The following is a 20,653-nucleotide window of genomic DNA, read 5'->3' as shown; positions in this document are numbered from 1 at the left end:
CATCATGAGGACGGAACCCAGCCCCTGAATATCAGCTCTGTGATGAAAAGAAAAGCAAGCCAATAGAAGACATCTCAGCAGCTCATCACCCTTCCATGAAAGCTACAGAAGAAAACCAACGAACAAACAAACACACAAAAACCCAAACAAAACCATCTACAGGGCTCTGGCTGCCTGATTTTTATTCTTCTCCCTCTGTCAGCGTATAAACAATACTTGAGTATCAGAAGCTGCATGAACAGCATACACTTGGTGGTTTTGAAAACCTGAGCTGAACCACACAAGATTACGAGCAATTCCTTTAATCTCACCTCGCTTTCCCTCTTTCACTCTCTAATGTGGTTTGCCCTCAGGCCAGACGACAAACTCTACTCTCTTGTGAATATAAGGTGACAAAAAGGACATCTCTGTCTCAGTAAAATAAACCGATAAAGGTTATAGCATGTCGTTAATTTTAGAGTTCTGTGGGAGTTATTGTAAACCCGTCTTTAAAGGTGATTTCTCAAAGAACTGGAAGAATCCAGGACGCTCAGAAATGTGGGAGAAAGGAGTTTGAGCACCATAGGATGGGAGGAAGATGGGACTTTGCCCTCTGGAGAGGTCTCACAGGTTAACAGCTGCTCAGTGAAGAGAAACAAATGCACAGAAACCATTATTGTACAAAATGATCAACTGAAATGTTACTTAATTTCATTTCCTCTGGCTAACTAATTGCAATGAACCACGCCAGCTCCTTGAGAGTAACTGCAGTAGTTGTGCATTGTACCTCTGAAAAAAAAAAAAAAGCAATCGAATTGTAATTGTAGCAGGCATCCAATTGAACAAAACCTAATGCCACAATAAAAGTTTTCTGTGGAATGTTTGTTTCTGCTTTTATTTTGCACTGTTTCTCTAACTCCTGCCAGAATTTTTTTCTCATATGAAATGTCAGGCTGATTATGTTTTGACTGCATAAAGTTATTTCTCCAAGAAATTTGTTTTCAAGAAATGCATGTAGGTACATTTCCATTAAAAATCAAATCATCATAAATCGCACACAGTTTATTACTGTTTCTAGGTACAAAACAATTAAAAGATAGATTTACTGACTTTTATTCCCAATGCAAAAATGACATCTTACAAGCCACATCATAGCTGAACACAAGACAAATGAAATATTAAACTCCATTCTCCTGAGCTGTAGACTTCAATAGCAACATGTTCCAAGTTACTCTGGGATTTGATTGCAAGTTAAAAGAGATTTACCGGACTGAGCTTGATTAATAGAGCAGTTTGTCCTGCTAAACAGACATGAAAGTCTCATCTACCAAGTTTAAAAACTACTATTGCCAAAGTGATTTAAATTAAGAAGACACCCAGCATTGCTGTCTTCTCTATTTTAGGCCAAATCTAAACGTCCACTCCCCACCCCCCAAAAAAAAGTGTTGGTGCTTTTCCCTTTTCCCCCCCCCATCAGTTTTCCCTTTTCTAAGAACCATTTGAAAAATCAGGTGCTGTAGAAAATTAGGAGTTTAAACTATTGCTCCCATTTTCTGAATTTGAGAAACTAAGCTGTTATAGTAGTTACTCAAGGTTCGATCCCACCTCACTGAAAATAACGGGCTCTTTCCTACTGGCACCAAGTGGACAAGAAGCAATTTTTATAATATCTCTCTGTGTCATGTTACTGCAAGTGATCTAAACAAGTTACCCATTATTTAGCAAAAACAGCACATAAAGACAGACCATTTTTGCCTTTTGTAACTAAACACACGTTGGTTACAGATGACCAGCCTGATGTTATGAGCTCACTTTTTTAATTAAAATCTCGATGTGATCGTGATTAAATAAACACGGTGACAGATTGGCCTTGTACACATGTAATGGTGATCAGCCATATTTTAAGCTCCATTTGATCCAGACTATATTTTACGTTAACAAGCTTTGTCCAGCTCGTTGCTCCCTTGCAGCCATTCTCTGGGCACAGAGCAGGAAGGACCGAGGGCATCTGGAACTGGGTGGCTGCACCTGGAACAATAACTGACTCAGAGGCTGGACCAGCTCTGCTGGGGGGACGGGCTGAGAGAGTTGGGGTGTTCAGCCTGGAGAAGAGAAGGCTTCAAGAAGACCTTACTAAGGCTTTTCCATACTTAAAAGGGGCCGATAAGAAAGATGGAGACAGACTTTTGAGCAGGGCCTGTTATTACAGGACAAGGGGTGATGGTTTTAAACTAAATTCAGGCTGGACATGAGGAAGAAATTGTTGGCCCTGAGGGTGGTGAGAACCTGGCCCAGGTTGGCCAGAGAGGTGGTGGCTGAACCATCCCCGGAGACATCCCAGGCCAGGCTGGACGGGGCTCTGAGCAACCTGAGCTGGTGCAGATGTCCCTGCCCATGGCAGGGGGGGCACTGGGGGAGCTGGGAAGGTCCTTCCAACCCAAACCATTCTATGATTCTAGCCTGAATCCCAGGTTCAGGAAGGGCACAGGAAAATGTGGTTCCCGAGTATCCTCTTTCAAGGAAACAAAAGACGTATGCAGTACAAGCTCAAAAGAAGGGAGTTATTGAACACTAGTAGATTTTACTGTACAAGCAAAGCAGGTGCAGTTGTGCAGACATGAAGTGAATTTGGGATGGGCCTTTCTCCTCCCATTAGAAGAGGAAATACAGCCATGGTGTATGGGTGAAAAGGCTGAGCACTTCAGCTTTAAAAATGACAAAGTTTAGTAGTGCAAAGAGTTGGAGAAAACAAAACTATCATGAAGGACCAAAAAACACAAAACGGAATCACTGAATCTCTCAAGTTGGAATGGACCAATAAGGACCATCAAGTCCAACTCCTTGCTCCTTGCAGAACTACCTAAACCTGAGCCATATGACAAAGAGCATCATCCAGCCGATCCCTGAACTCCGACAGGCTTGGTGCCATGAATACTGCACATTCCAACATTTGTGGAAAACACATGTATTTTACGCTTTGGCAATTGCTCTTGAGTGTCTCTACTCTACTACTGGAATATTTCTCTGTATGATTTTCTAAGCAAGGCAATTTCAAGCAATTGATAGACGATGGAAGAAAAATGGGCTCCCTGCATCCTTCAGATGCAACTGGGATGACTGAAATATGAGAAATCCTCATCAGCTGTTTTCACTATCTCCTGTGAAATAATCTGTAAGAAAAAGGAATTAAAAAATTGTAATCTTAAAACAGCTGGATAAACCTCTTAAACTACAGATTTTACATGAATAAAGCCTTAATTTGGAGGGGTTTTTTTAATTCCTTGCTCATTTGCATTTGTTGGCCTATGGATGGTTTTAGACAAATGGATTCCCTAACACTACAAAACACTAGGTTCTAAAAATAAGATCAGAAGGGACAGTGTTTTCTATTATTTTGGGGTTGAAGAGGTGGGGATGGGAGCTGCCATCATAAGACATCTGCCTGTCAAGCAGGATTTGTGTTTTCAAACATGATACTGCTTATTCCTCTCCTAATGGGGGCTGTAAGCTTTTCTCACAGCGGCCTAAATGAGCAGCTGTGGACTGCGCTTGCCAAATGGATAAGTATGGGACTGGAAGGCAAGGAAACCAAATTTCAAGTTTCTCACAACCTTTCTAAGCAAAAAATACAGAAGCACCCGTATTTGTATCGTTTTCTATGCAATAGGCACAGACTGTTACGATTTAAAAGCTATTGAGAATATAGGTACTTAAATTTGCATTTAAGGCGGCAAACCCAGCTGTTTTAAGAAAAAAAGCAATCATGTTAAATGCCATCGGTTTTGACCCTCCATCCTTTGCGCAACTGTTCTGCACTCTTTATTGCTTGTAATTAGAGACTCACTTGACTGTCTGAGCAGCATTCATGAGTACGCTTTCCAGTTTCACACCACAGCAACAAGCACTCTGAGCTCTGAACAGTAGTATTTATATTGGCATTGCTTATTAGCACACTTCCTACTACTGTAATAAATGCAGCAGTTGAATTTTGTTTTCCAGTGATTGTCCCAACTTCCATTTATTGCACAAAGAAACAGCACAAGGATTTTACAGTATTTAGCACAAGACTATTTCATCGCACTGACAGACACTGTACTAATTGGTTTTTTGTCTAGGAGAGAGACATTCAGATCTGTCTCACGGTGATGTAACAGGCTGACAGCAATGGTGTATACCAACCGCTTTGGAAGAGTGTGCCAGCGGCATTAATAAAGTGATTCATTAATTCACCTGGATGGGTAAGTTGCACCGGAGAGCAATATAGTCTGTCTACTCCCAAAGAAAAAAAGCCCAGAACCAATTCTGAAATCAACAATTTCAAATATTTAATTAAAGCCAAAGTCCAGGAAAGTGAGGGAAGAGGAAGATTTCGGTTTTCTACAGCCTACAGAACAAGGGGCAGTGGTTTCACTGATTTATACATTTTACAGGCATGAAAGCCTCTACTGTTGGTTTTGCATCCCATTATGAAACAGAGGAGTCCCAGCAGGCACATATCATCCTTACACAGCCAAGTTTAACATCTTCTCCTCTGTGAGCATTCCTGTAGTATGTGAAGCAGCCTTGTGGATATGCAGGTCTGTTCTTGCCCCCATTGAGATCAACACTGCATTTGTCTTCAGGAACCATCAGCCACAGGATGCTTATATGCTTAGTAATCAAAGACTGACAGACAAAAATGGAATTTTACCCTTTTAGCTCATGGCAGGTTGGTTATTTAGCTAAAGATCTAGGACATTAGAGCAGTAATTGAGGGGCTGCATTTCAACACTGCTACATTGTCCTATGGATTACCAAATTTAGTGTCGCTCCTCTCCATCTGATGGTTATTCCCAACACAGAATTTACTAACACAGTGATAAGTAACTTTAGTGCTCTATGGTATAGAATATTCATTTGCTACAGCATGTCATGTGCTTTTTTCTTCTCACTTTTCCCTTTATAGCTGATGTTTCTGCCTACAAGGGACTCGCCACAAGTTTCATGTACAAGAAGTGCGGGAGGAACTAGAAACGATCCAAAAAGATGTGAAAGAGTTGAGCAAAGTGGTCAAAGAATCAGCACAAGAGCAATGAAAAACAAGAGATGAGCTCATCTCAGGGGACAGCAATCAATATCACCAAAGAAAGCCAATGGAGCAGAAGAGCCAATACTTGGCAGGATGCTTGTCATCTGATGTTCCCCAAACCCTACTTCAAAGACTATGAACTATTCTCTTTACATCTCACAACAGTGCAGGTATAGGACTTACATACTAAGCAAGAACTTGCTACAGCCTGGTGAAAATGAAGAGTACGTATTCTCTATGTATTTTCCCCTTAAGACACAGTGGGAATGCTCCTTGGTGATTTGAATACGTATGTTCTAAATTAAGCAACTGGGCTGCCTGGGTTTAAAGAGAAGAACAGAGTAATGCTAACAAGAGTTACTGTAAAGCAGTAGAAAACCCATTAACCCTTTCCTAAAAGCACTGCAGCCAACCGTGCCAGACAGCTGGAACGAACCCTGGCTGGAGAAAGTCCATCTGTATTAGTGTCATCTTCAAGAAAAAATTTAAAAGTCGTCCTGAGACCAGAAAGAGTCGGTACAGACCCATTGCCTCCTACCAACTCTTCTAATTGTGTTGTAGGTTAAAGGAGAGGGGCACCAGATACCAAGTGGGAATTACAGTACTATACTATTTCATTAGCTTTCCACACTACTTGTGTCTCAGAAGCTTAGCCTGAATCCAACCAGAACCTCACAGGATGCTTTCATTTTCTAATAAAGAAGAAAATAGCATCGGATTAGTTGAACAGTATCTCCTTTCCCAGTGTAAATTAAGTGAATTAGATGGAAGACTCTGTGCTCTAATTGTAAAGCTTATTACAAGAACTCACATAGATTAGAACTGAATGTTTCTCTTTCAGTCATCATTTGCACTGTAAAAGAAGAAAAAAGGTGATTATAGACTCTTTCATGGCTCAATATTGATAGGTAGGAATCTCCAGTACTGCAGCAAAACACATTCATAAGTCTTGAGCACAGAGAGGGCAGAAGGCAACATTCCGCAGGGTCGGGAATCATGGACAATTAACTCTCATTTTTAAAGTGCATACAATTTTCTGAATTTTTCAACTGCAAAATAGCTACACAATGACATCATGAACAAAAGCAGCGGTATGCTTCTTGTTGCTTACAGAACGACATTGTCATAGAATGTCATTCTGTTTACAGAGATCTTTCATGAACCATGAAGAGGCCCAACACAAAGACTTCTGTGCATTAAAAAGTTAACCATCCACGAGTTGATTACCAATACCCTATCCTTTACTATATAGCTTCAATATGTTCAAATCTGTATTAGTTCCTTTTACAGTCAATGGAGATAAATGGACAATTTTAGAGAACGTACAACTCATCTTAAGTTACATATCTAAGAAAAAATTAATTGCTTCCCGATCTCTCCCTCTTTTGACTGGTATTAAAATTCAGGTGAGATTCATTTTACCTCCTAACTCGTATTTTCCCAGGGCCTGGCCTTCAGTGTGAAACACAGTCAGGTACCCAACCAGTCAAGTCACAAAGCAAACTGTGGAAAAAAACCACTCAGCAAGAAATAACACTGAGCACCTGTACGCTCTTTGAATGCTCTCTGAATGCCCTCATTCAGGGCAGCAGAACACAGATGCTGCAGTCTAAAACCATCCCATGAAGATAAACGATTATGCTTTTCTCTGGAAAAGATGAGCACAACCCACTTTCCTTTTGTATATGTAGCCAGAGCATTCAGTGGTGACAGTGATGCCCTTCGATTTAATAATTCAATACTTAAAGTGCTTGTCAAAGAAAGATTTTCATTCTTTTACTAAGGCTGTTCTGAGGCTGAAGCATCTTAGCCCCATCTGGTGAGATTATGCCATACACAGAAAAAAAGTTCTATTTTCACTTGACCAAAAAAAAGAACAGTAAGAATAAAAAGACCATGACTTTCTCTAACTGGCATCTAACTGCTCCGTTTTGCACCCCCAGGAGTGTGTACAGCATCCTGTTCTGCAAACTCATCCTTCATATATTTTCCTCAGAAAACACTTAGTAATTTTAATTTTTTTTCTACTTCCCTCATTTCTTGGAGCTTCCCTGGATGACAGATGCATCAGATATGCATAAACTAACATTTCATCTTAGTCTTGAAATTACCTATGAAGAAAACCAAGGTGGGGTTTAACGTAAGACACACAGCTGAATGCAGTAATTATGAAAGTATCACGAAGTATGAGAACTGAGCATCAGCTCTCCTTCAACGACGGAGGTGAAAATACTGGAGCTTTCCAGAAGCTGGTGAAAATACACTGATTTCACCATGAGAAACTGCTGCAACTGTGCATCTACCAACAATCACTCAAGTTGCAGGTTACTTCTGAACCCGTGTCTGAGTTTTCTCTTTGCCCTGTGTGAGAAACCCCAGGGTCACTATAATCTGTGCACATTTACACTCTACGCTGCTTCCTTTAACAGCCAATTTTGTCACACTACAATTTGAAACACCAGTCTGTGGGAGGCTCTTCTTTCTTATGGCTTCATGATATCTGTACAAAGATATGGAAAACTGCACCCACATCCCATCAAAAAGAAAGTCCCCTCCACCAGTCGGTAGTCAGGACCAGCTTTAGCTCCCTCTCTTGTTTCTAACGCCATGGACTATTTAAGCTCATATATCATGTGTTATTAAATCTCTTGCAGCTTTCTGCATGAACAAGCTGCTAATCTCCCATAGGGACTGGAAATGTAAACTCAACGAGCACCAAAAAAAGTAGAAAGGCGGGAATAAACACACAAACTGTGAAACGTGTAATTTCAGGTCAACTCAAGTTCAAGCAGCTTCATCAGTTGCTATGCTACCTGTTTATGATGGTGGGAAAGGATGAAGGCAACAAGATTTTATAGCTTCATCTATAGAAGCTATTTAGCAACTTTTGCTTTCTGGCACATCTCTGTCTGCAGGATGAAGGATCGTTAGTCTCTAAGCTGCTGAAATGGCAAGTGACTGGAGGTATTGACTCCTATGAAGCAGCATGGAATAATTTGTCCGGATTGATTAAGTAGCTTAATCTATAGCAACCTGCTAGGTTTGCAGGAAAAGCCTGTGGCAGGATTCTGCGTTTCATTTGAGGCGAATTAAGGGGGGGAATTAATTGTCCTTTACCACCCTGTCCACCACCTAAAGATACGCAGAACAGATGAGGAACAGTGAGGAGAACCGAGGTAACAGCCAGGCTGGAGTTTAAATATGACAAACCACCATGGCAGAGACTCGTAGACTCAACGCTGGTCATTCTGCTGTTGCACCACTGATCTCTCTTCTTGCAAATACATTATGTACCCCAGAGCTGGGATGGCTTAAAGAGCGAGAACACGGGTGTGTGCACATGCAGTGCATTTCAAGAAACTGCTCACAGTTAATTCTCACAACATATTGGTAAAGCAACTATGAGTATGTTGTTTTATTACTGGAAATAAAGATTAATGGATATCTGTAGGGCCAGAAAATGAATGTGGTCTTGTGTTCCAGCCTACAGACTTTATGACCCCCTACAAAGAAGCTTATGCCAGGCTTGACAAGCAAATTTAGGCTCTTTCAGCCCATAAAGCAAAATATTCTCATTTAAGCACTTATTTTCCCATGACAGATCTGTGAAAAACACTAATCACATTTGACCATAAGGAGGCAAGTCCAATCTGACACAGCCTCTAACAAGCTGATGCTGTAATGGAAATGGCAAATGTGTCAACAGGGATCTCAGGAGCCACCATGAAAGCAGCACCCCAGGAACTTTTCAACCAACGTACCTGTATCATGCGAAGCAGCATCAGACAAACTTTCCAGGCAACTAAATCTCAGTGTGGACGGCCACCTGAGTGTATGTTTTCTTGATATTAATCCAAGGAAGAATGCAATTCAGATCTCGGTATTCATACGAAACTTGGATGAACCAAAACTAATTTTAAAAGGACTTTTGCTCAGCACTCATTTCAGGAAGCCTCATGTCGCAACTGACTGAAATCACACACTTGGGCAGACTGTGAGGAACACGGTTTAGCACAAGCGAAGAGCAGACACTGCTGTTAACACAGCTACGTTTCATTCAAATTGAAGTTTTATCTATTTCTTCCATTGGGAGTAAGCATGGATGTACACCCTAGGAAACCTACGGAGACTACTTGAATAGCTGGATATCAATAATATTGAAATATTCCTTATGCAGATTCCAAAACATTCACAGCAATAGCACCTACATAAATTGTACTACGGTTTACACGTAAAATGGCACTTTTCATCTCTAAAACCCACCACAGAGATTAATTACCCTTCCACTTTCACTGACAACAAATACGTAAAGCGTGAAAATGAGACAAGTTGCTGCCAATAACTGTTCTGCTGCCACCAAGGCCACACTGCTTATACAGCTACGTGAGCAACCTCATCATTTATTAAATGTCAATATTGCAAGAATCTTTGCTTCTGGTGGCAAAAGGAATCACTGTCTAGCAAGATAAAATCTGGAAGACCAACTTGAAGTTTCATGGCAATTTCCAGAAGATAAAGGGATCTCTTCCACCTTTAAGTCATAGGCCAGTCTCTCAGGCTAGTGTAAAATATGCACAAAAGAAGAAATCTTGCCTGCTACACAGAGATGTACTCCTAAAGCTGAATATTTACATTAATACTTACATAGTCCACTATTTTTTCCCAAAAAAACAAACTTACTTTCTAGTGCTGACTGTAACTGAAAGAATGCCTGACCTGAAAGAAATAAATATTCTAAATATTCTCCAATAACATGAGGATTTTTTTCAGAAAATACTTCCTCTGCTCATTGCACTTAACGTAAGTTGAACAGGGCTTTGGATCGTGATCTTCACCCTACTATAATGTTAATAGTTCAAAAGTATCTGACATTACCTAGATATACCTAAAAGCCTTGCTACTTTAGAGAAAATACAAAGAACAATCAATTTGTTTTCTGTCTTCTCTCTTTTTTCTTCTTATATTAATGATGAAAAAAAAAAAAAAAGCTTGAAGTATGGCTTGGTTTGGAACTTGAGAAATCCATGTACATTGAACCCATACACCAAACAAACAGTTCTAAGGGCACATTGCACTTGCAGACAGTTGACATGTCATGCCTGTTGACACCATGAACTTCACGTCTGATAAAGCCCATTTTATTTCAAGAGTCTCAACCCTGTATCACAACCTTCCCTGTCAAAGAGCATGAAAGAGATATTTCAAAATCTCTTTTGTGTATGAAAGAACCTATTTTGTAGCCATTAAAGACAAGAGATTGAAGGCCTCAGACAGCAATCTGCAGTGGTGAACAATGAATGACATTTCTACTCATCTATTCTTAGTGCGACCAACCGAGCAAGCAGCCAGTAGCAGAGAAATTATGGGGATGGGAAGTGAGAGCCGGTAATTTCCCCAGCTGCAGCACAATGGAAAAAATGCCCAAGCACAGGGAGCAAGTCCCTCATCAAGAGGCCAGAACACTCCAATAAATCTCTACTAGCCCAACTAAGGAGAAGCAGACAGGGTATTTCCACTAGACCTGAAGGCCACCAGAGATCCAGGATCCTGGATGCTACAGTTCTACTGGTTTTGCATAAGTCTACCAATACTCACAAGAATGTCTGCAGTTAATGCAGGAATTCTTCTGTTACATACGTATTTCCTTGCTTGCTGTTGTGTTGGCCCTGAGACAGTTAATAAAATCAAGATCTCCCACCATCAGACAAATCTAGGAGCCTATTTAGGCTTTGGAAGAGCTGCAGCATGGCCTCTGGAGTTTAGGCTGTAGAAATGAAGTGGTTTTTAATGGGTCCTGTACCTGAAAACCAGTGTTAAGTCCATGTTAAGGTCAACCTGGCTCCTGCACAGGCAGAATCCTGCATTTATGGTTATGCCACAGCAACCTGTTCATCTAGAGAAGCAGCCATGTCTGATTCCCATCATACCAAGTTATGTGCATACCTACCAAGACCTCAACGCATCTTCCTTCAAAGAAAAACCCTCTTATAAAAATATCTGTTCCAATGGTAGGGAGGGTAGGTTAAAATAATTTATCAAGGAGCTAACAGACAGAGTATTTACTTTGCTGCAAATCTTCCTAAACCAGAATCTGCAGATGTCCAAGTATGATCTGCAAATATGACTAAGTAAATTACTAGTACTTTCTTCATCAAACCCTTTCTGTCCAGAGTTTTCTGCTCACAGTATATTATTACTCCCCCAAGCAATGCAAATTGAACCTGGACTTTCCTGAGAAGGTTCAGATTCAATTTGGATTTACTGATTTAATCTGCTGAGTTTTTCCTACACAGTCTCATCCCCTACAGGCATACATTTAGTAAGTTCCTGAGGTTCACTGTGTACTGCAAAGGCTAAAACCAGGAAAAAGATAATGGAAAATCTACTAAGGCATGGAAGACGCTTTTTTTTAACAATATGAAGAATGGTACAAAGGATTGCGGTCATAGTGACTGGTCACTCTTTCAGGATGACGTACGGTGGTACATAAGCTTTGATATACAATCTGTTGATTTCTAATACCAGTATTCCTTAAATATAGCTATCAAACAGTTCAAGAATCATCAAGAAACAGCAATTCACCCACACTTCCTGGCTGAACCAAGATCACTGGCCTACCTAAACAGGAGGCAAAATCTGATTAAGCACCACGCTCCCCAGAGTGGGAGTTGAGATCACTGCTGACTGAGAGAAGTGAATTATATGCGCTTATGTATTTACATACCTGCAGTATTTACATTTCCGTGATGTCTCTGATATTGTGCTGATAAGCACTGTACAAACAGACTCTGCACCAAACAGCTTTAACTCAGCACCCACAGACAGAACAGAAAGAAGCAGTGATTGATTCCCAGCCAGCAAGACAGGCTGCAGTCTTTGTGCATTATCAGCCTGTTACCAAGTACTTTGTAGTCATAACAACAAAATTGAGAGATGTCAATTACCATAATAGCGAGCACATAATTAGCAGCAGCCTGAACAACATGTCATCCTGTGAAACTGAAGAATCAGCAACTGAAATCCAAAATGACCAACATACTGTTAGGTACAAAAAGTTTTCTTCCTGTACGAGAGTTTCAAATTATGACTTGCAAAATCATTTTTCTCTTTTATAAGAAATGTTTATTGCTTTGTATAAGGACTGTACTTCCCGACTCTGTAGAGAAGTCATTACGTTAGATTCCATTATGCTGTGATTTGAAGCACTGATGGATAAACAAGGAAGGAAATGCCACAGACTTTGGAAATCTAAATTTTGAACCCTAGAGCTACATCTTTCACTTCGAAGCAAAATATCAAAGCTTGTTTATCTGAGTGTTTCCTACATACATAAAATAGAGTTAGGACACATAGGGATTTATTTTCCCTTTAATTTGTGTATGTGGAATTCCTGCTGATGGAGATCAATAGAAGATTTTAAGCAGAGAAGTCACTGTATAAGTTGTCATATCATCATGATGTCTGTGCTAAAACAGTAGTGATTTTATTGCTACATAATTATTAAGCATGAGGTCAAAATTTACCTTTCCCCCTGTCAGTAATTCCTGTCAGGTACCTGGTGAAACATTCAATTTCTTACACATTTCAACATGAAACAGTATTTCTGTGTTTTATTGAAACACAGGGACTATAAGGCAGAACGGCAATACACAACTTCTAGAAGAACAGTCTTGTGCAATTGTCTAAAAGGACCTGACCTGCTTGTGCATACTGAAGTGTTTAGTCCCTCTTTTTTTTTCCTATTTATTTTCTGTCTTTACAAGCAGAAACCTACACTGCCCAAATAAACTCCAGTTAATACCTGATGAGATCTTTTTTCAGTGCCACAGAAAACCATTTCTTGCTCAAACTTGTAAATTTACGTTCCTTCCATAATCACAACCCTCGGAATAGCTGGAGAAAAATATTACAGGTCAAATCTTTCCCAGAATAGTTGCACCAGGGCACTCTACTGCTTGGTAAGGCTATTTAAACCAAATTTGTTTTGCTTCAGAGTTCCTCTTTCCAAGGTATCCTTAAAAACAGTAGAACATCTCCTGAGCTGAGAACAGCCAGATACCCATTATGGTGTAATACCTGGCTTTAATGAATAGCATCTGATCATTCCACTGTCATTTGTTAACCATTCATCATCGTAGCTCCTTGTTGATTTGCTTCATTATTTAAGAAATACCAAGATTATTTGGCTTTGTGCCTAATTCTTCTCTAGTTTATGCTGGTACAAATCCAAAATAAATGGAGTTACCACTGTGATGCAAATAAGCCAAGTTTCTGCTCTTTTGTTCCCCAGTAACCTGAAATGTTTATGATTTCTTATCCCTCACAGGCAAGCTGATAAGAACCAGCACCAGAGGGAACTATTTTCTAACAGAATCTGCACTGTGCCTGCTCTGAACCCATTTGTTGCATAGTAGGACCTTGGCACAGCTCCACAGTCCGACGAACATGATTAAAAATGACTTGATGAATTTAGCCTGTTGAACAGGTGGTTCTAACCAGCCTGGAAGGATGGGAAAAACACTAGCTGGAAATACTTTATGCTTTCTGTAATTGTTTAAACAACGATAGGTCTACAGATGTGAGTACAGAAAAACTTCAAGCATCCTAATTCCATTAAACAATGGCTGTTAAAAACCCTGCAACGACCAGGAGCAAAAAGTAGTAGGAAGGGAAAAGAAAACACTGCATGGCCACCTATACTTTTCACCACAACATGAATATTTGATTAGATCCTGGAGTACTGGGAGATAGGAGATGATGCGTGAGCTGGCCAAGAAAGGATGCAGCTTACAGTCAAAACAAGCAATGCCAACTGGATAAAAAGTGACTAGAGACAAAAGAAATTGCTGGGGGACAAGTCAAACTGACAGGCACACACTGACGACGTCCAAAGCTGGGCTCTCTGGGGCACAGAGATCAAATAATAGGGTTTTAAATAGAGTTGTCTGTAGATGGTTTGTGGTAAGATTGCACAAAACCCTGGTTTTTGGAAGTGTGCAATAATTTCATAAAGAAAATTACCTAAACCCAACTGGACCTTCTCAGCAGCTATGGTTGGTTCTTGCACAGGTATGTTACACCATAGGTGAAGCACTACGGGATTTCATTTCCAGGAGAGTTCAAGTGATGAAACAGCCAGAAAAGGTTAGACCAGCACTAAGGGAACTGATACAGAACCAGTCCTAAAACCACAACAAAACCCTCTAGAATCATCTTGATATCATGTCGTCTTGATTATTAAAAGTGAGACAAGAAAAACAAACAGTGGAAACAAATCTGCTGCTTTCATCCGGCAAAACATATTTCAAAAGTTTTCCAGGAGAAGGCATTGGCTCTTTAATACATTATATTATACATATGCCTTCAACTCTGCTGCTGATCTTGACAGCTGCACTTTAATTTATTTGTGTAACTCTTACTGGAAGTTGAGTAAAATATGGAATACAGTGAATCCACACAGTGATTTAGAGCCATTACATCCACATCTGTCACAAACTGCCAGTTTGAACTTGATGTGCCATGCAACTGGCAGGCATTCACTTCATTGTTCATAAAACCTGTGGCTATATTTTCTTGGAATCATTGTATAAAAGCAAGCTGCCCTGAAACACGGACAGTAAAACTGAGATGGATTCACACAGAATATACAAGCTTCAGTTGCAAAGATAACAGGGAGTCTACTTATTCTGATACTGTTGGAAATGCCTGAACTTCATCTAATAATGCAAATCACCTCTTTATATAAATTAAATCTTAGAAAACCTCCCAATGATACTAAGGCAAATTATAAGCTAGAAGTAAGAGGATATACGTTACAGGGAGAACCAAGCAGTTCACACATGCACATTTTTTCTTTTTATAGGGTTCTTAGGAGCTCATTCGGAGTTTACCGTGCATGTAAATGCCAAATGAATTTCAAGTACTGCATTAGCTGCCAATCCATTACACAATCTCTTGCAATTTTAACTTACAACTCTGAACTGCCAGTGGCACCAGTTATGAATTCTAGTCCTTATAGCCCACTGCTTACTATTTAGACAATCTTGTTATCCTGTGGAAATCACAGTATTAACTATTCATATCACCTCCCAAACACGGTACACTTACGATAGGACATCGTCCAATGTTTTACAATGGAAACGAGAACACACAGGAGGCTACAAATAAGCTCTGTTCCACAGCGAAGGATTTCAATACCAAAATTACTTTTACAGAGGGTTATTAAATCTAACCACAGGAGTTTAAGGTCCTTCTTTATGAGACATCACCGCAACAGGTAAGAGCAGGAAAACAAAAAAGACGATACTGCTGCCCCTTCCATTTCTCTTAGCTGGTAGAGCGTCATATTCAAGAGTGTGAAGCAGAACAAGTGACAGGTCAGCATGCCGTGTCTTCTGTCACCCCTGCTACAGACAGAAGCTTTTTTTTTTTTCTGGGAAATCCAGCACAATGCTTTTGTAAGAGCCGTAGAAGCAACTGGACACCCTCCAGTAGTTCATGATGTTGAGAGGCAGGAACAAGGAATAAAGCAGGATCATAAACCCCAGATGCTGGTCTGTTCAAGGTTCTGCTTGGAAGAATCTCATGGGTCCCGGACAGATGAGGGGACCAGGAGAACTGGCTGATTTTCAAGGCTCACCTTGTCGAAGCTCAGTGTTAACTGGTGAACAAGATGCTCATGCAGTTATTACCGTTGACAACCTACAACCACTGGAACCGGTTTCAGGATTCTGCAGAGCACACTTGGATCAGCATGATGTACACGACTCACAATCACAAGGAAACGTGCATACCAGCAGTGTGCAACAGCTCAGGACTAGAAGTAACACTGGACATAGCAGAGAGGGTTCAAATCCCTTGTGTCTGATCCGTGCGTGTGTGATTTGGTTCCACAAACAGACCGTCAATTCTGTGGCTTGCAGTACACTAAAGATTTTCTTCAGCAAAGCCAGAATTTTCATAATGGTTTTGTGTAAGTATTCATCAGAATTACTGCTACAATTTACACTTGTATGTTTAAGCTTGTTTTCACTGCAGGCATAAACAAGGTTTTTGGTTTTTAAAGACCTGGACTGTTAAAGATCTACCTGTAACCTTCCAAAAGGAACTTGCAAAAACTAAGAGCAGGTCTCCAGCTTCCTGAAAACACTAAGATTGAAAGAGACGAAAAAAACCACCACACATTTCTTTGCATTATTCAACACAAGGAAACAGAAAATTCTGAAGAAATAAAACTAGGCTGCGGTGCAGTTTATCTTACCAATGTAAGGTATGCAAAGGCCTTCACTAAGCTTTAATTGTGTAAAGACAGGAGGCAGCTCAACAGCCCATGAAGAAAGCAGCACACACAGCGTTCCAGGGCACAGTCCCACAGGTATCCAACGCTGTGCCCGTATTATTTGGCCAGAATACAATCCACAAGTTCATATCCACAATTAGCTAAGTTGACCCACATGGCCTTTTCAAGAATCTTTTAAGTGCCTTTTACTTGAATTGTATGTTACAAACTCCTCCATTCCTTTGATTCATTAAGTTCAATGCCTCCTTCACACATTTATTAACAGCAGTATCTGGCTCTTCAATCTGAGTAATCCTTTAGGAGACCTCAGGTAACCACATGAAAGGAGCACAGGGACATGGAGGTTAAGATTTTAAAGATTTCATCTGATATGATTAATTACTTGGCTAGGTTAATTTACCACTGAATCGCACCCAACTCCTATCCTCAGAACTCACAGTACAGACCCACGATTCTACTCTCGTGAATCAGCATTTTCTAAATGAGTCATAATAACTAGACATCAAAGAACCAGTGATGAAAGTCTGTAAACCCAATATATACCTTCTCAGGACAACAACCTCCTGCAATTGAGCTCAGGTTGGGCAACAGCAGCTCTACCAGCTTACTTGTATCTGAACAGCCTGTCTTGTTTTCATATTCATTGGAATTAAGATAAAGAAAGATGTCCCAGTGTGATGTCAGCTTAATCAGAATCAGTCATTCTCTGCTGTTCAGTTAAAAGTGTTTGGACATTAAACTCAGTTGTGTTTACATACGAGATTTTTTCAATGAAAAGTAATTTATATGGATAATAATAGCATATGCATCTCACAAGTAGTTGCAAAATAAATCTAAAAGCATCGTTTTCTTATATGTAAACAAGAAAAAATGCTTAATAGCTGCATATGATGAGTCAATTGGCAGTCCTAGGATTCTTGTGTTCCTTGTTAAAAAACATCTTCCAGAATGCTGCTACAACTTATTCAGTAGAATTAGCTATAGACCAGTGTAATTCAGAAGGTAAATGCAATGACTCAAACTAGCACTTCGACAACACAGCTCTCCAATACAGAGCCAATTTCAAGGGAAATTTAAGAAGTGCTGTCTATAGAAGACTGAGAATCTGGCTGAAGGATGTACAAACACCACAGTTGAAAACAGTCATATCTAGGCAAGGTACTGATATAATTTGACACATAAAAGAAGCTGAAGAACTGCAGTATGGTACACACTGGGAAAAATATCTTCTCATTACCTCTATCCCAAGATTACCTGTATTATAGGATTTATAGGATACACTACTATTGCTTCATTTGTTGGAAATAGCAGTGGAAAATGTGATCATGGATCATTTATGATTGCTCAAATGACAAGCCACTCATGGAACAGCTAAGAATTGCAAACCTGAATATGCAATACACTTACAATCCCTTCTTTTTCCCCCACCAGGATTGGATGATACACCCTAATGCAGAAAAACTCACTGTCAGTGGCAAATCCTGTGACATGCTTTAGCCTAAAAAGATACAACAGATAAGTTCTATATTCTGCCATTCCTACTTACCAGTCTTTGTAGTTTCTGGTTAATCCACGTCAACGTGTCCAATTTACAGTCAAGTGGATCCAGCCTTACTAAACGATTTGTGACACCTCTATTACATATGATCCCATTCTCTTTTTCCTACAAGGCCTTCAAAAATGGACAGGGGTTCCTCCTTGAGGCCACAGGAACTGTTCTGCCCCTTCTTCCCAATAAATTTAGAGATTCTGTGCTGCCCACGCACTTCACGGCTGGGAGCAAGTATATAATGGTTAAAGTTTACGCATTTCTCATCGCACAACCAGCTATATACCCCTTGTATGTATAATGTCAAAAGTGTTCCCCATATGAGACACTTCCAAATACCAAACAAGGAACACCTGGTACAAACCCCGAGTGTCTCCATGAAGAACTGCACAGGCCCATCACAGCTAAAGAACACGGCTTTTTCTTTCTCTCCAAACGTGGCATTAAGGACTGACAGGAACACTCCAGGATTTATGCCTGTAATATGCAGTTCTAAGGCCAGCTTCTTTAGCGGGTTATCTTTTCTCATCGTTTGCCAGATTTGGTGTCCCTTATATACGGTGTAATGGCTTAAAGGACTGCTTGTTTTATTTCCTTTAATAAGATAAACAGATACCCGACAGATGAACCAGTGAGCAGCAGCATGTATTTGATACAGCAGCAAAAGCTCCTTTTCAGTGTTTAACAGCACCACAGCAGTCAGAGCTGTGGTCATGGTAACTTTTTTTTACATAAATATTTTCACGGCCTCTGGCCTGAAGGATCAAGACCTTTAGCCTTTAAGATGGGTTGCAAAATCTGGCAGAATTTGCAGTGAAGGGGTAGCTGTTGAAAATTACTCCTTGACAAAAATGAGAAGGAAAAAGTCTTAGAAAGGCTCCCATTTTAGACAAGCTCCTACATTTAGACAACCTCCTACATTTAGAGTAGCCTCCCGAATGCATTTCCTAAGTCTGTGCATTCTACAGTATCAGCCCTATTAACTGCTCTTGTTAAAAACACACAAAAATCCAGAAAGTAAAAAGGTAACTTCCACATTGTAGAGGCATAAAATGGAAAACAAAGTTTCTAAGGAAGCTCTCAGAGTAAAGAAAATAGGATTTGTAATGAGGCAATCTAAATCCGTTCTGAAGAGCAGAGATGAAGAAAGAAGAATATTATTTCCCATGATCCGTTATTTCCTTTAAAAGCCCCCTAAGAATGAAGGCAGAGCTGTCTGCATTTGAATTTTACTCCATCTGCTCAAGAAAGCACGATACAGGAAGAAAGAAAGAAGCAGTTTAAGGAGAAAACCACTTTACAGAAAGCAGTAATTTAAGTGAAAACTTTCAGTGAATCAAGAGTGATATATCTTGCATTGTATCGTATTCTACCACTGAGGGTCTCACAAACTATTTGTTCACCACATCCCTGTACAGACCCCACAATGTAGAAAACTTGCCCATGAACAGGGAAGTAGATCATTTTTACATTAAGAGCTTGGTCTTTCCATGGAATGTGAACACTGAGAACATCTTAATTTGGAGGGGTAAATTAAGCTGTAAATTGGCCATGTGAGTTGGAATTAATTTAGAACCTTAAACTTCCCAGTTATTGGCTGAGGTTTTCCTTCCCCATAGGCGATGAGCCTCCTGCACTTCCAGTGGCAGCTCAGGCAAACACTTGGGCTCGGCGCCCCAATCCCAGTTACATCACCCCTCACCCTTCTCCTATATTACTTAGATGGGCGTAGATTTTACATTATTTGAGAGGAACCAACTCATTTTGCAGCATGGGTGCTGCTCACCCTCACAGAAGCTTTCCAACGTGTCAGAAGTACCATGGTACTGGTGTCCTCTTCACGATGCACAGTGCTGTTCTGTAGATCACGGAATCATTTCAGTTGGAAAAGACTTTTAAGATCAAGTCTAACCATTAACCTAACACTGTCAAGTCCACCTCTAAACCATATCACAGAGTCACAGCATGTCAGGGATTGGAAGGGACCTCGAAAGCTCATCCAGCCCAATCCCCCCGCCGGAGCAGGAACACCCAGATGAGGTTACACAGGAAGGTGTCCAGGCGGGTTGGAATGTCTGCAGAGAAGGAGACTCCACAACCTCCCTGGGCAGCCTGGGCCAGGCTCTGGCACCCTCACTGGGAAGTTTCTTCTCATATTTAAGTGGAACCTCTTGTGCTCCAGTTTGAAGTCATTACCCCTTGTCCTGTCATTGGTTGCCACCGAGAAGAGCCTGGCTCCGTCCTCGTGACACCTCCCCTTTATATATTTATAACCATGAATGAGGTCGCCCCTCAGTCCCCTCTTCTCCCAGCTCCAGAGCCCCAGCTCCTCAGCCTTTCCTCACACGGGAGATGCTCCACTCCCTTCAGCATCTTCGTGGCTGCGCTGGACTCTCTCCAGCAGTTCCCTGTCCTGCTGGAACTGAGGGGCCCAGAACTGGACACAATATTCCAGATGTGGTCTCACCAGGGCAGAGTAGAGGGGCAGGAGAACCTCTCTGACCTACTGACCACCCCCATTCTAATCCACCCCAGGATGCCACTGGCCTCCTTGGCCACAAGGGCACAGTGCCTAAGATATAGGGCACTTATCCCTAAGAATGATGCCAGAACAGATATGTGCACCTAGGAAAAGAGCAGCAGCACTTGTAAAGAGCACCAAATTTTGCAGGGAGGAGTCTAGGACTGATCCTGAACACTGAAAAAAATATATTTATCCCACAGTGGACATTGCTACCTTCTCCTCTCCACCTTACAC

General features: G+C 40.7%; 1 protein-coding gene across 3 annotated transcripts in view; it reads right to left on the bottom strand.

Moving 5' to 3' along the window:
• Positions 1–20,653, bottom strand: part of PTPRT (protein tyrosine phosphatase receptor type T) — a 441,556-nt gene that overhangs the window by 222,864 nt on the left and 198,039 nt on the right. The window lies entirely within an intron of this gene.

This window comes from Caloenas nicobarica, chromosome 15, assembly GCF_036013445.1.
Source record: "Caloenas nicobarica isolate bCalNic1 chromosome 15, bCalNic1.hap1, whole genome shotgun sequence".
NCBI lineage: Eukaryota > Metazoa > Chordata > Aves > Columbiformes > Columbidae > Caloenas > Caloenas nicobarica.
The sequence above is the reverse complement of the archived record's forward strand: the minus strand, read 5'-3'. Positions and strand labels throughout refer to the sequence as shown.